Raw genomic sequence first — 13,551 nt, 5'->3', positions numbered from 1 at the left:
AGATCACTTTATCAAAATCTGTCCAACTAGCCTTATATACTTACTGCTGACATCAGCATGAGTGCGTCCGAACAGGTCTGGACATGTCCATTAGATTATCTCCAATATAATGCATTAATATTATAACTGAATAGGCTTTGCATTTACTTAAAATCTAGACGTGTCAGGCAAATTCCGAGTTCATATTTGGAATCAGCGCGCTCATTTTAGTATAAATCACATATATCAAAATCATTGTTGCACGGTGTTATCTATCTATCTATCAATCATCTATCTATTATCTATCTATTATCTATCTATTATCAATCTATCTACCTATTTGTCTACATTAGTAAATCAATACTTCCGCCAAAAGTTTCTTCACTTTGAAAATGCCACATAATTGGTCATTTCTGTCCTTTTTATTATTTGGCAGCTCCAGTCGCCTCTGTCGGGTTTGATAAATGACCCTATACTCGTCTTACAGTCAGTATTTTATCAAGACAAAGAAGATTGCTTTCCAAGTTAAGACACTGACAATCTCCCCAATACATAGTTCCCTGACCGCTAGCACACGCTATATAGAGCAACCTTTCCCTGACATGTCACTTATATATAAAACTGCCATAGGATCACGACAGTCTAATAAAGCCCAGGTTCCTTGGTCTCTATACATGCAGGAAAAGAGTTGGGAGTGGATGAATATGACAAGACTAGTGGTGCCCGTCCTTTCAGGAGAATTTCCTAATGATAGTGACTAATAACACATTCTATCGCACAATAAAGGATTTATTGCCAGTCCTCAGGCTTCATGCCAACGTGAATCTTTCCATGTCAGTAGATTGAAGGACTAATTTGCTGTGATTATCAGAGAATTACTTTGTCAGGCTTCTTGTACTCTTTTGCAAGGGCAGACCTGTTAATTCCAATTCATTTAATTTATGTGAAATGAAAGGTAAATTCGAGTAAAGTGGTCAGGAGCCTCGAGCTTTTACGGGAAGCAGCTGATGTTACCTGCACCATAAAGAGAGAGGGAGAGGGGAGGGGAGGAAAATAAAGAGGTTAAAGCGTCACTGTTGTTTTCTTTTATTTCTAACAAAAAGAATTCTGCAATGTCTTGTTCGTTAAGTTCAGCCACTCTTCCACCGCAATCTGCAAATGCATTTAGTAAAGTGCTTCAATTGCTTTTGGGGAAGGGATGAAAAGAACAACTGAATATGTCTGTGCAAAGTAGGTGGCACATACATTAAGGCAAGAACGCCGGGCAAGAGAAAAACACGAAGAACAAATCTAAAAGCCATCCACCAGTCTCCCAGCTGTAAGCAATGGCAATTCAATTCAGCCAGAATTTATGACCAGTTTTAGTAGATTAAATCAATTTCATAAGCGTGTTCGCGTTCGCTCTATTGATCACCCTCTGGACCGAATTGCAATGGCTAACCCCCGGCCTCCGAACTACTGCACTCCAGACTTTAGATCCAGTTGGAACCCATTCTTTCCAAGCCCTTAATAGTATCCTGATGGTGCACGAGGCTGACAAAAGACTATCCCGCGTTTCTGCTATCGGAAAATGTGAGCGAAGTGCGTGGTTTTTAATGACTCAGCAGCGTCCTCCGACAGCAGGGAGCTCCATTCTCATTTACCATCGCAGATAGAGGAGTAGAAATGATTAAGCAATTTGATTCTTTTTTAATAACCCGACCAACTAACCTCAATAATAAAAAAGGATTGCAAATGAATTTGTGTGTTGCAATTTCAGAGTATACCGCAGTCAGTGTGATGGGGGCAAATCAGATGGTGGCGATTGAGAGTTTAGCCTTATTCCTGTAGATAACACGTTATTATATGAACAGTGAGGGGATTCTATCGTTTGTGGTGGTTTTGGTGTGAGTTTTAAGTCTGTCTTTGCTTTGTGAGGTTTTTGCGAAATTTACGAAATGGCGCGTAGTAATAATATACAAGTGCAATGTGGTGTGACCCTATGTCTGTAAGTCCTCTTTCACATGAGCTTGACGGATTAGGTCCGGATGCATTCAGGGTGCGTTCAGTGAAAATCACACCATTTTACAAGCAAGTTCAGTCAGTTTTGTCTGCGATTGCATTCAGTTCAGTTTTTTCTGCGCGGGTGCAATGCGTATTGATGTGTTTTTCAAATACTGAAGGTTTGCAAACAACATCTCTTAGGCCTCTTTCACACTATCGTTGTTGGGATCCGGCATGCACTTCCGTTGCCGGAGGTGCCCGCCGGATCCGGAAAAACGCAAGTGTACTGAAAGCATTTGAAGACGGAACTGTCTTCCAAATGCTTTCAGTGTTACTATGGCACCCAGGACGCTATTAAAGTCCTGGTTGCCATAGTAGGAGCGGGGAGCGGGGGAGCGGTATACTTACAGTCCGTGCGGCTCCCGGGGCGCTCCAGAATGACGTCAGAGCCTCCCATGCGCATGGATGACGTGATCCATGTGATCACATTATCCATGCGCTTGGGGCGCCCTGACGTCACTCTGGAGCGCCCGGGGAGCCGCACGGACGGTAAGTACACTGCTCCCCCGCTCCCCGCCACACTTTACCATGGCTGCCAGGACTTTAGCGTCCCGGCAGCCATGGTAACCACTCTGAAAAAGCTAAATGTCGGCTCCGGCAATGCGCCGAAACGACGTTTAGCTTAAGGCCGGATCAATGCCTTCCAATGGGCATTAATTCTGGATCCGGCCTTGCGGCAAGTGTTCCGGATTGCTGCGGTATTTTCTCCGGCCAAAAAACGTTCCGTTCCGGAACTGAAGACATCCTGATGCATCCTGAACGGATTTTTCTCCATTCAGAATGCATTAGGATAATCCTGATCAGGATTCTTCCGGCATAGAGCCCCGACGACGGAACTCTATGCCGGAAGACAAGAACGCAGGTGTGAAAGAGCCCTTAGCAACCATCAGTCAAAAACGCACTGCATCTGCACTTGCTTGCGGACGCAATGCGTTTTTCACTGAAGCCCCATTCACTTCTATGGGGCCAGGGCTGCGTGAAAAACACAGAATATAGAACATGCTGCGTTTTTCATGCAACGCACAACTGATGCGTGAAAAAAAAACACTTATGTACACAGACCCATTGAAATGAATGGGTCAGGATTCAGTGTGGGTGCTATGCGCTCACTTCACGCATTGCACCCGCGTGGAAGAAAACTCGCTTGTGTGAAAAGGGCCTAAAAAAAATGGAAGGAAACCCAGGGGGAGATTTATCAAACTGGTGAAAAGTAAAAGTAGCTTAGATGCCCATAGCAACCAATCAGATTCCATCTTTCATTTTCCAAAAGATCTGTGAAGAATTAAAGGTGGAATCTGATTAGTTGCTATGGGCAACTAAGCCAGTTCTACTTTACACCAGTTTGATAAATCCCCCCACCCCCAGTGTCTTAAAATCGATACATGGCTGGGTGAGTTCTACTTTGTTTAAATATGTCTGTAAAAGTATACCAAGGAGTTTCCTGGTGTGGAGATGTGACTCTTTTGCGACTTTATAAAAAAGTTGCACGTCATAAATGAGACTTTAACTTAATGCCCTAGTCTAAAATCCTGACCTACTTATTACTGTTGTTCTAACAGTGGCGAGGCTCACCAAATGTCATAAACATATTTACCAAATGTCAATCACAGGCATCATTTCTGAAATTTTTACACAAAACTGGCATGTATGGTGTATTTATTTTAATTAGAACCTTTTAGGCTTTATTGATGACATGGGGGTTGGGCCTGAGAATATTTGCCTCTGGTAGGCTCAAGGAACTCCCCTCTGACACTGCCCTTGCTAGGCCTCATGGCCTCTCTGTTTCCTGTCTTCAGCTTTCTGGTCCACAGGTCAAGTGTACTCTATCTGGCTCAGTGTGCATGTCCTAAGCAGTCATTTGCCAATTTTAGCCTTCCCTAGGTTATTTAAGGCACCCTGCCCTATGGGAAGGTGCCTGAGCAATAAGGTTCCTATCTTGTGTAGTCCCTGTTAAGGTGTATCATAGCGACTGATCTTTTGTGCCTGACCTCTGCCTATTCATTCTGCTGAACCTATTCCTCCTGCTCTGACCTCTGCTTGTTTATTGTACTGACCCTGTACCACTTTCCCTGTCTTTTGACCAGTTGGCCAGGTTGAATAAACTCTGCCTGTCTTGACCTCAGCTTATTCATTGACTAAAATTCTGCCTGACTCCTTTGGTGCTACGCACTAATTTCCCTTGACCAGCTTGAGTCAAATGACACTAATCCAAGATATAGAAGCCCAGTGTGTCCCTTGCAACAAAGTCCAGATTCCTTTAAAGAGGTAAGAGGGTGCAAACCAAGGTGACACTTAGATAACACCTTTAAGAGCAGTGCTATGCCAAATCTGTTCAATAACACTGAGGGTCTACACCCACTGCATTATACCAGGCAATAATTGGCAGATCTTAATAACGTATAATGGGGAACGCTAAAAAAACATTTCTGTCATGTTGATAGCAATGACATATCGGCATGCTGTGCTGTTTTTGCTGTCAAACGTGATAGAAATCCAAGATGACCACCAATGGAGACTCTGAAGTCAGAGGATGAGCTAAGTAACATCTGTTGCTCCTCTGATGTTCTACTCTGTACAAATAAGCACAATGATGGAGCCAATCGCAGATCCTCTGCAGCATCACCACAGGAGAAATGAAGAAGTACACAGTTTCCATTGAGACCAACTGAATGCCTCTAATGCATGGATGTGCTAGGTCCTCCAAAGAAAGAGATACTCTTTTCAGCTATCCCTCACTCCCTCACATTAATATATGAGGGCTCTGAATGGTGGACCCCTGTAGTAACTCAAAATTCCTATTCCTTAATAGGGTATCTGAAAAAAAGGTCTTTTAAACCAGATAACCCCTCTAAACACACCATAGACGGCTCAACTGCATTCATTCTGAATTACACATAACATATGGTTATTGTGCTTTTTAAGGCAGCCATACAAAAACTGGTATTCAAATTTGTCATGTTATTATTTGATGGCATAGCTACAGCAGGAGTCTCTCCACCTTTTCTTTTTCACACAGTTCATTGTAAGGAGGTGGGAGCTGAAACATTGCATTTTTATAGATACAGAGGAATAAATCTACAATTTTTTTTCCGCATCCCTGGAAAGCTGTGATTCCTTTCTACGATATATATATATATATATATATATATATATATACACACACACACACACATATATAACACTCCTATGAATACAGTTATGCCTGAGTTTGCACATTGTATGCAGTATGTGCCACCTGATGCCATTTATACATAACAGAGCTCTATCGTTGCACTTTCTGCTACGTGATTTAGATTTATAAGGTACAGTGACTATAAATATTCAATAAAAATGGCAATGGCCAATGTGAAATATTACAGCTGAAAGGGACACTACTAGTGTTGAGCGAATTCAAGTTCACGAAGTGGACTTTGATCCGAATTTCAGGGAAAATTCATTTTGTCGCAAAGCCGAATCCCTTCATGCTTCGTGGTAGCAGATCAATTTTCCCTAAATGGCGGTAAAACCCAAAAAAATCATACTCATCTCATCCATGGCCAATGACGTTATCACGTAATGTGTAAGATTTTGTGCTGTATCTTCAAGCAAGATGGCCACAGTGGGCTCTACACAGTCAAATGGATAAAGTGACTATTTTTATTTATTTATTTTCAACAGATTAACCCCTGACAGCCCTCAATGGTCATCTCAGATGCTGCGATCAGTAATGAATGCGGCATCTGAGGAGTTCAATGACGGGGAGCGGCACAATCGTCAAAGCAGCCGAATCAAAGTTTTGAGCACTTCGCTCATCAGGACAATTAAAAGGGCTTTCCAGGATTTCTAAACTGATGACCTATCCTCTGGATAGGTCATCAGTATCTGATCGGTGGGGGTACAACACCCGGGACCCCTGCCGATCAGCTGTTTTGAGAAGGCAGTGGCGCTTCTGTGAGCGCTGCGGCCTTTTCTCAGCTCACCAAGCACAGTGCCATACATAGTATAGTGGCTATGATTCTAAAGAACACAATTCTAAAGAACCAAGGTATTGTGTTCAGCCTGATTCACTTGAATGGGGCTGAGTTGCTCTTAGGCCACATGACACATGAACGTGTTGTCACTCGCCCTAGGAAAAACAGAGAAAAGGCCATGGTGCTCACAGTAATGCCGTTGCTTTCTCAAATAGCTGATCGGCGGGGGTCAGAGGTGTTGGACCCCCACGGATCACATACTGATGACCTATCCAGAGGATAGGTCATCAGTATAAAAATCTCATAAAACCCCTTTAAAGAATATCTTACCTACATTTCTGGTGCAGTTAGATGTAGAATAGTGTTCACCGTGGACTGTAGTGTCATTACTGACATAAATGTGCCCCCCCCCCCCAATCACTGCATTATCTTCTATGACTACAATTCTGAGGACCACCAGAATTATCTAGCTACACACATGTGAATGATATGAGCACCTTTATTTATAGCTTGAACTTTTAATGGTGCCTTAAAGCTAATTTGTCACTATGATAGAGCTTGTTACATTATTAAACCCTGCATAAAGCAGCAAATTGTGTTCTTTAGAATCTTATTTTTGTTTTATTACTTTTTTTTGGAATTTTAATCGTTATTTTAACTGTGTAGTAGATGGGGTACTTAAGGTGGGTTAACATCTGCATTGGAGGCTCTGTTTGGAGGCCTCCATCACAGATTCTGCCTCCAGGTTAATGTGGGCTCTTGGGCGATAAAGTCTCAGTGGGCTCCCTTGTGCCATTTTGCACAACGTACGAGGCAATGAAACTGCATTCATTGCCAAATATACAGAGCACATACAAAAAACTACTCCTTTATAGGGATGAGCGAACCCGTGGAAGTTCAGGTTCGCTGGGTTTGGCCGAACTTCAGGTCAAAGTTCTGGTTCGTGACCCGAACTTGACCCCGAACCCGGACCCCATTAAAGTCAATGGGGACCCGAACTTCACTTTATTATTTTCCGTTATAACATGGTTATAACGGAAAATAATAGCATTCTTAAGACAGAATGCTAAATAAAATGGCCATTGAGGGGTTAAAAATAATAAAAAAAAACTCACCTCATCCACTTGATCGTGCAGCCTTGATCGCGCAGGTCTTCTTTCTTCAGGACCTGCAAAAAGATCTGCGATGACGTCATCGAGCTCACCACATGGTGAGCATGGTGACGTCATCACAGGTCCTTTTGCAGGTCCTGAAGAAAGAAGACCTGCACAATGAAGGCTGCGCGATCAAGTGGATGAGGTGATTATTTTTTTTTTTTAACCTCTCGATGGCCATTTTATTTAGCATTCTGTCTTAAGAATGCTATTATTTTCCATTATAACCATGTTAGAACGGAAAATAATAAAATCAACCAAACCCGAACGTCAATGAAAAAGTTTGTGTTCGGGTCAGGGTACCCGAACTCGCATAGTTCGGTACGAGCCCGAACTTTGCAGTTCGGGTTCGCTCAACCCTACTCCTTTATAATGTGAGTCAGTACATAAGAGATCCTCAGACCCCCCATAACAAACGTCACATGAGATCAGACCTACATGTTAGACCCCCACCATATTAGACCTCAGATCAGACCCCCTTTAGACTTCCATGTCAGATCTCCATATCAAAACTCAGATCAGAACTCAGTTTTAGACCTCAGATCAGCCCCCCATTAGACTTGCATGTCAGACTTCAGATCAGACCTCCTTTAGAACTCCATGTGAGACCCCCATATTAGAACTCAGATCAGGACTCTATGTTATACCCACCCCCCATATCAGACCCTCTTTAGACCTCCATATAAGACCTCAGATAAGGACTCCATATGAGACATGAACCTCATATCAGATCTCAGATCAGACACCCATTAGACCTCCATGTCAGATCCCCCAAGTATCAGACCTCAGATCAGACTTTAAAATAAATTAATTAACTTACCTCTCCTGCTCCACTGCCACTCTCCTAGTATGGCATTCTTCCCTGCAGTCATGCTCCCTCATCTTTTCTGGGCCCGTGCTGCACAGTTAACTGAGTGCTTGAAGCGTCAGATTATAGTGCGCGGCGCGCGCACTACATCCTGATGCTTTGGGCAGTCAGGACCTTGGAGGAGACCAAGGAGGAGGGGTGAGTATAACGCTCGCAACACTTCACTCACCTGCCTCCTGCCGACTAGTGAGCGCTTCCTTCATGGAAGCGCTCACTAGTATTTGCTTTATAAGATGCACTGCATCTTATAAAGCTAAAAATACAGCACAACTGGCTTAAGAGTCAAGTCGCAACTGCAACCCCTGCAACCCCTATATCTACACCAATGGCAGTGGACCCCCCAGGAGAAATGGCCCCAACACTTGCCCAGGTACGTTGAGTGCTGACGCTGGCCCTGCCCAGAGCTTAATCCTAGCAGTCTTTGAGGGTCTCAATGGTTGAACTCCCACAATGAGCAACTGGTGACATATTCTAGTCATGCAGGGTCACTTGCCTAGGTGATTAAAACTCTTAACAGGTTAATCTGGAGAGATCAGAGTTTGACTGCATCAACAGGGTTACGTCTGCCCCCAGTTCAGTTTTGAACAAGACGCTGAAACCCCAGTGGAAAGAGAACATGACCTACAGATAGGCTGCATTTAATAAACTAGCAAAAGAAGTGGAAACATTTGAAAAGTGTGAAAGAACATCATATCCATGGCCTTAATAAAATACTGTATCTTTGCAAGAAAGAAGCTTTTTTTTTTCTAAATCTATGTCTGCTTTTACGATCTGATATGCAGGTAGACAACAAAGCACCAAACACGGTTCAATTTATTTTCTCTTCAAAAGAATTCAAATTAGCCAGTCTGTCACATTATTAGACATTTGCAAATTTAATATACTAATCCCCCGCTAAGCAAAACAACAAATACAAGTAGCACAATTCACTTTAATAAGTCTCTGAAATATTTCTGCCTTCTAAACAATAAAGGTAACGCTGCCTGCTCTGTTTTCCTCAGCTATGTAAATTGTAATGTGGTCATTAGAAATTGTTATGCAGATTCCAAATTAGAAGGATATACAGTACGGTATCTGTCAGCACCGAGGGGGGAGACAACAATGCATGCCCCAGTTTACTAATTAATTAGGTGTCTGTGTTTTAACAAGCACATCAAATCAGAGAAACTGACTGCAGGCATGGAGGAGCAAATTCTGTGAAGCGTGAATGGCTACCTCTCTGGATATATGACTATTTCAGCTTTTTTTTTTTTTTTATTATAAACATGCCATATTTCTATCATTTTTTTAAAAACCAAATAAAATAGTCAATTTACTGCTTTTCTTTCATTTCCCATCAAATCTATCATTTTAGTAGGGCATGGCATAAAAAACAATGCTGTATTAGATAGGGCAGGTGTTGATGTAGAGGAGAAGGCCCCTACCAAAAACAGTGGTGTTTGTCATCCATCCTAACGTCCTCCTTCCCATGACCATAAGGGTATGGAGATGTTCCATGATGCACCCACTCTTTCCTATTTTTTGTTGGAAAGCAGAGCTGCATGGCTCTTGGATGGGATCCCCTACCTATAAAGAATAAGCCTGACAATGCACAGTAAAAAAAAAAAAGGTGACATAGCTTCTAACCTCATTTTGCCCACAGGCACTCTCTCCATTCAGCTGACCATACAGGTTAGATAATTCATAGCTAGATGGCCCTACCGATTTCTGCAGGACCAGCCAATCATTGAATATGTATAGTGGCCTCTCATAGCTCCACCCAACAGTAGATGTTAGAGGAGAAAGGGATTGAGCAGATTTATTTTAATATGCCCAATCCTTTTGTTTACACATAGAAAATCTGGCAGCAGCATACCCTCTCTACATAATAAGTACATGCATGCTCAGGCAAATGTGTTGGAGAGGTCCGGAGGAATAACTGTCATCTGAGAGAATGTACAGCTATTTAAGGTTGGGTTCACATTACATTTTTCCCATCCATTTAACGTATACAAAAAACCTATACGTTAAACGGGTGTCTCAGACTGATGGCATACAGTGGCATCTGTTCACTACAGAGTGACAAAGAAAAACATATACATTAACGTATACATTTTTATTTAGGCCGAAAAAAGACATCTGTCCATCCAGTTCGGCCTGTTTTCCTGCAAGCTGATCCAGAGGAAGGCAAAAAAAAACTGCGAGGAAGAAGCCAATTGTCCCCACTTAAGGGGAAAAAAATTCCTTCCCGACTCCAATCAGGCAATCACAATAACTTCCTGGATCAACGACCCCTCTCTAGTAGCTATAGCCTGTAATATTATTACACTCCAGAAATACATCCAGGCCCCTCTTGAATTCCTTTATTGTACTCACCATCACCACCTCCTCAGGCAGAGAGTTCCATAGTGTCACTGCTCTTACCGTAAAGAATCCTCTTCTATGTTTGTGTACAAACCTTCTTTCCTCCAGACACAGAGGATGTCCCCTCGTCACAGTCACAGTCCTGAGAATAAATACAGTAGATGATGGGAGAGATCTCTGTACTGACCCCTGATATATTTATACATAGTTAATAGATCTCACCTCAGTCGTCATTTTCCTAAAGTGAATAACCCTAATTTTGATAATCTTTCAGGGTACTGTACTCCATACATAACAGTTATTACTTTAGTTGCCCTCCTCTGAACCCTCTCCAGCTCTTCTATGTCTGCCTTGTTCACAGGAGCCCAGAACTGTACACAGTACTCCATGTGTGGTCTGACTAATAAATTGTAGAGTGGTAGCACTATATTCTCATCACGGGCATCTATGCCCCTTTTGATGCAACCCAGTATCTTATTGGCCTTGGCAGCAGCTGCCTGACACTGGTTTTTACAGCTTAGTTTGCTCTTCACCAAAATTCCTAGGTTCTTTTCCACGTCAGTGTTACCCAATGTTTTACCATTTTATTATGTACTGGTGACTTGCATTATTCCTTCCCATGTGCATAACCTTACATTTGTCAGTGTTAAACCTCATCTGCCACTTTTCTGCCCAAGCCTCCAATCCATCCAGATCTATCTGTAGCAGTATATTGTCCTCTGCAGTGTGAATTACTTTACACAGTTTAGTGTCATCTGCAAAAAATTATATTTTACTGTGCAAGCCTTCTATAAGATCATTGTGGCGAAACCAACCTCGCCACTGGGTTTTGGAAGGGCCTGGCTACTAGCCTCTTGCCCCGGGGTTATGGGCCCTCTCATCAGCCCAACCTCATTTGTTCACAAAGGACTTGGACTAACTTGAACCCTGGTCTAATTCGTGCCATTTTGGGATGTTAAATGTCTATGTGTATTGAAAAGGGTGGGGCATTGTATACGTTGAGTAGGGAGGTCTGTTCCATTGTCTCTCTGTGTGTATTGGCGATGTCCTTTGTCCTGAGAGATAATTGAATTACTTCTCGGTTGTCTCCAGGACAGAGGATGTTGTGTATTCGCCTGCCTGTGATGATTGCATCAACCCAGTGTGAGGTAATTCTATCACGGGCAGAGGGGAGGATTTTGTGTGGGAGTGTCTGAGTGTATTGTACGTGGTTATTGGCTGTTTTTACAAAACCCTGTGGGTGGTAACCTTGTTGGAAGATGTGTATAAAATGCTTGTGTGTTAAAATAAAGAGAGTTCCTGTTTTTATACCTTCATGAAGTTTTGGCTCATGTTTGGGGAATGGGATAACTACACTCTTAGGGATTGCTATATCACAATACTCCCCTGAGTATAAGCTCTGGTAAGAGCTTGTTCATGGTTCCTGCTCTCTGCATTTAGGAGAGGTTCACCCACTGGAGCCTGGAGCCTTGTCGTAGGTCAAGGACGGGTAGGAGAAGGCGAGACCTCCACCAAGCTTCGGCGGTTCGTGGGGTCTGCAGTGCTGACGGTGTCAAGTGGAGTGCTTGGAGTCCTCTGGAAGCACTAGGAGCATCTATCGACGGAGGTACCCGGACAGGGTGCTAGGCGTTCCGTTACAATCATTAATAAATATATTGAAGAGAATAGGGCCCAATACTGACCCCTGAGGTACTCCACTGGTTACAGTGACCCAATCTGAGTGTGTACTGTTAATAACCACCCTCTGTTTTCTATCACTAAGCCAGCTACTTACCCACATACAGACATTTTCTCACAGTGCAATCATTCTCATTTTATATACTAACCTTTCATGCGGTACAGTGTCAAATGTCAGATATACAACATCTTTTGATTCACCGTGGTCAAGTCTAAAACTTACCACCTCATAGAAACTGATTAAATTAGTTTGACATGACCGATCCCTCATGAAGCCATTCTAATATGACATTATTTGCTTATTTTCATTGAGGTATTCCAAGATAGCATCTCTTAGAAAACCTTCAAACAGTTTACCCACAAAAGATGTTAAACTTACCGGCCTATAGTTTCCAGACTTTGTTTTTGGACCCTTTTTGAACATTGGCACAACATTTGCTATGCGCTAATCCTGTGGAACACTCCCTGTCAGTATAAAGTCCTTAAATATCAGAAATAAGGGTCTGGCTATGACATTACTTAATTATCTTAGGATATAGGGGTGTATGCCATCTGGTCCTGGCGATTTGTCTATTTGAATCTTTTTAAGACGCCGCTGTACTTCTTCCAGGGCACTTATAATGGGGAATTTACTTTTACATTCTGCATATCATCTGGCAGTTTATTTTCCTTAGGGCTGTTTCACACTTGCGTTGTTGGGATCCGGCGTGCACTTCCGTTGCCGGAGGTTCCCGCCGGATCCGTAACACCGCAAGTGAACTGAAAGCATTTGAAATCTAAGTAGTAGTTATATCACCCGAAGGTGACGTGAGACACCAGCGCTGGAGTGGCAAGACCCGACCGCTATCTCCCTCTTTGTCTTAGATGTATGAGTAGGTATAGGGGGGGGGAAGGAAAGGGGGGAGAGGGTACAGATGACTAAACCAAGGCCACAAATGGGCAATCCGTAGCGCTCGCTGTCTATGCTGTGGGAATGCAAAGAAGGCAAGCACATTCGAATAATGGTGCAAATTTCCAGTGTGCAGTATAAAGTAATTTTCCACCTAGCCGCGGAATCAGCCAGGCCTGGCTGATTTTTGCAAACCCACACGCCGGGAGCGCAAGGAGGTTTATTTCTTATTATAGATCGTTTGAAAGCATTTGAAGACTGATCAGTCTTCAAAATGCGTTCAGTGTTACTATGGCAGCCAGGATGCTATTAAAGTCCTGGTTGCCATGGTAGTGGTGGGGAGCAGTGTGCTTTCCGCCCGTGCGGCTTCCCGGGGTGCTCCGGGGTGGCGTCGGGCACCCCATTTGCATGGATAGTGTGATACATGCGATCGCGTGGTCCATGCGCGTGGGGCGCCCTGGCGTCGCTCTGGGGCGCCCTGGGGGCCGCGCGGACGGTGGGTGTGCTGCTCCCCCGCTCCTCACTACACTTTACCATGGCAGACAGGACTTTAGCGTCCTGGCAGCCATGGTAACCATTCAGAAAAAGCTGAACGTTGGATCCGGTAATGCGCCGAAACGACATTTAGCTTAAGGCCGGATCCGGATT

General features: G+C 43.3%; 1 protein-coding gene and 1 long non-coding RNA gene across 2 annotated transcripts in view; one reads left to right on the top strand and one right to left on the bottom strand.

Annotated features, from left to right (window-relative positions):
* PCDH7 (protocadherin 7) overlaps positions 1-13,551 on the top strand; it is a 961,953-nt gene that overhangs the window by 692,551 nt on the left and 255,851 nt on the right. The gene's annotated exons all lie outside the window — the stretch shown is intronic.
* Positions 2,378-13,418, bottom strand: LOC120990288. Its single transcript, XR_005776397.1, has 3 exons — positions 13,328-13,418; positions 10,263-10,267; positions 2,378-2,412 (listed from the first exon to the last, which is right to left on the bottom strand). It is a non-coding gene; the product is annotated as an uncharacterized LOC120990288 (long non-coding RNA).

Source organism: Bufo bufo, chromosome 2 (genome assembly GCF_905171765.1).
Source record: "Bufo bufo chromosome 2, aBufBuf1.1, whole genome shotgun sequence".
NCBI lineage: Eukaryota > Metazoa > Chordata > Amphibia > Anura > Bufonidae > Bufo > Bufo bufo.
Note: the sequence above shows the minus strand (reverse complement) of the source record. Positions and strands in the feature narration are given on the sequence as shown.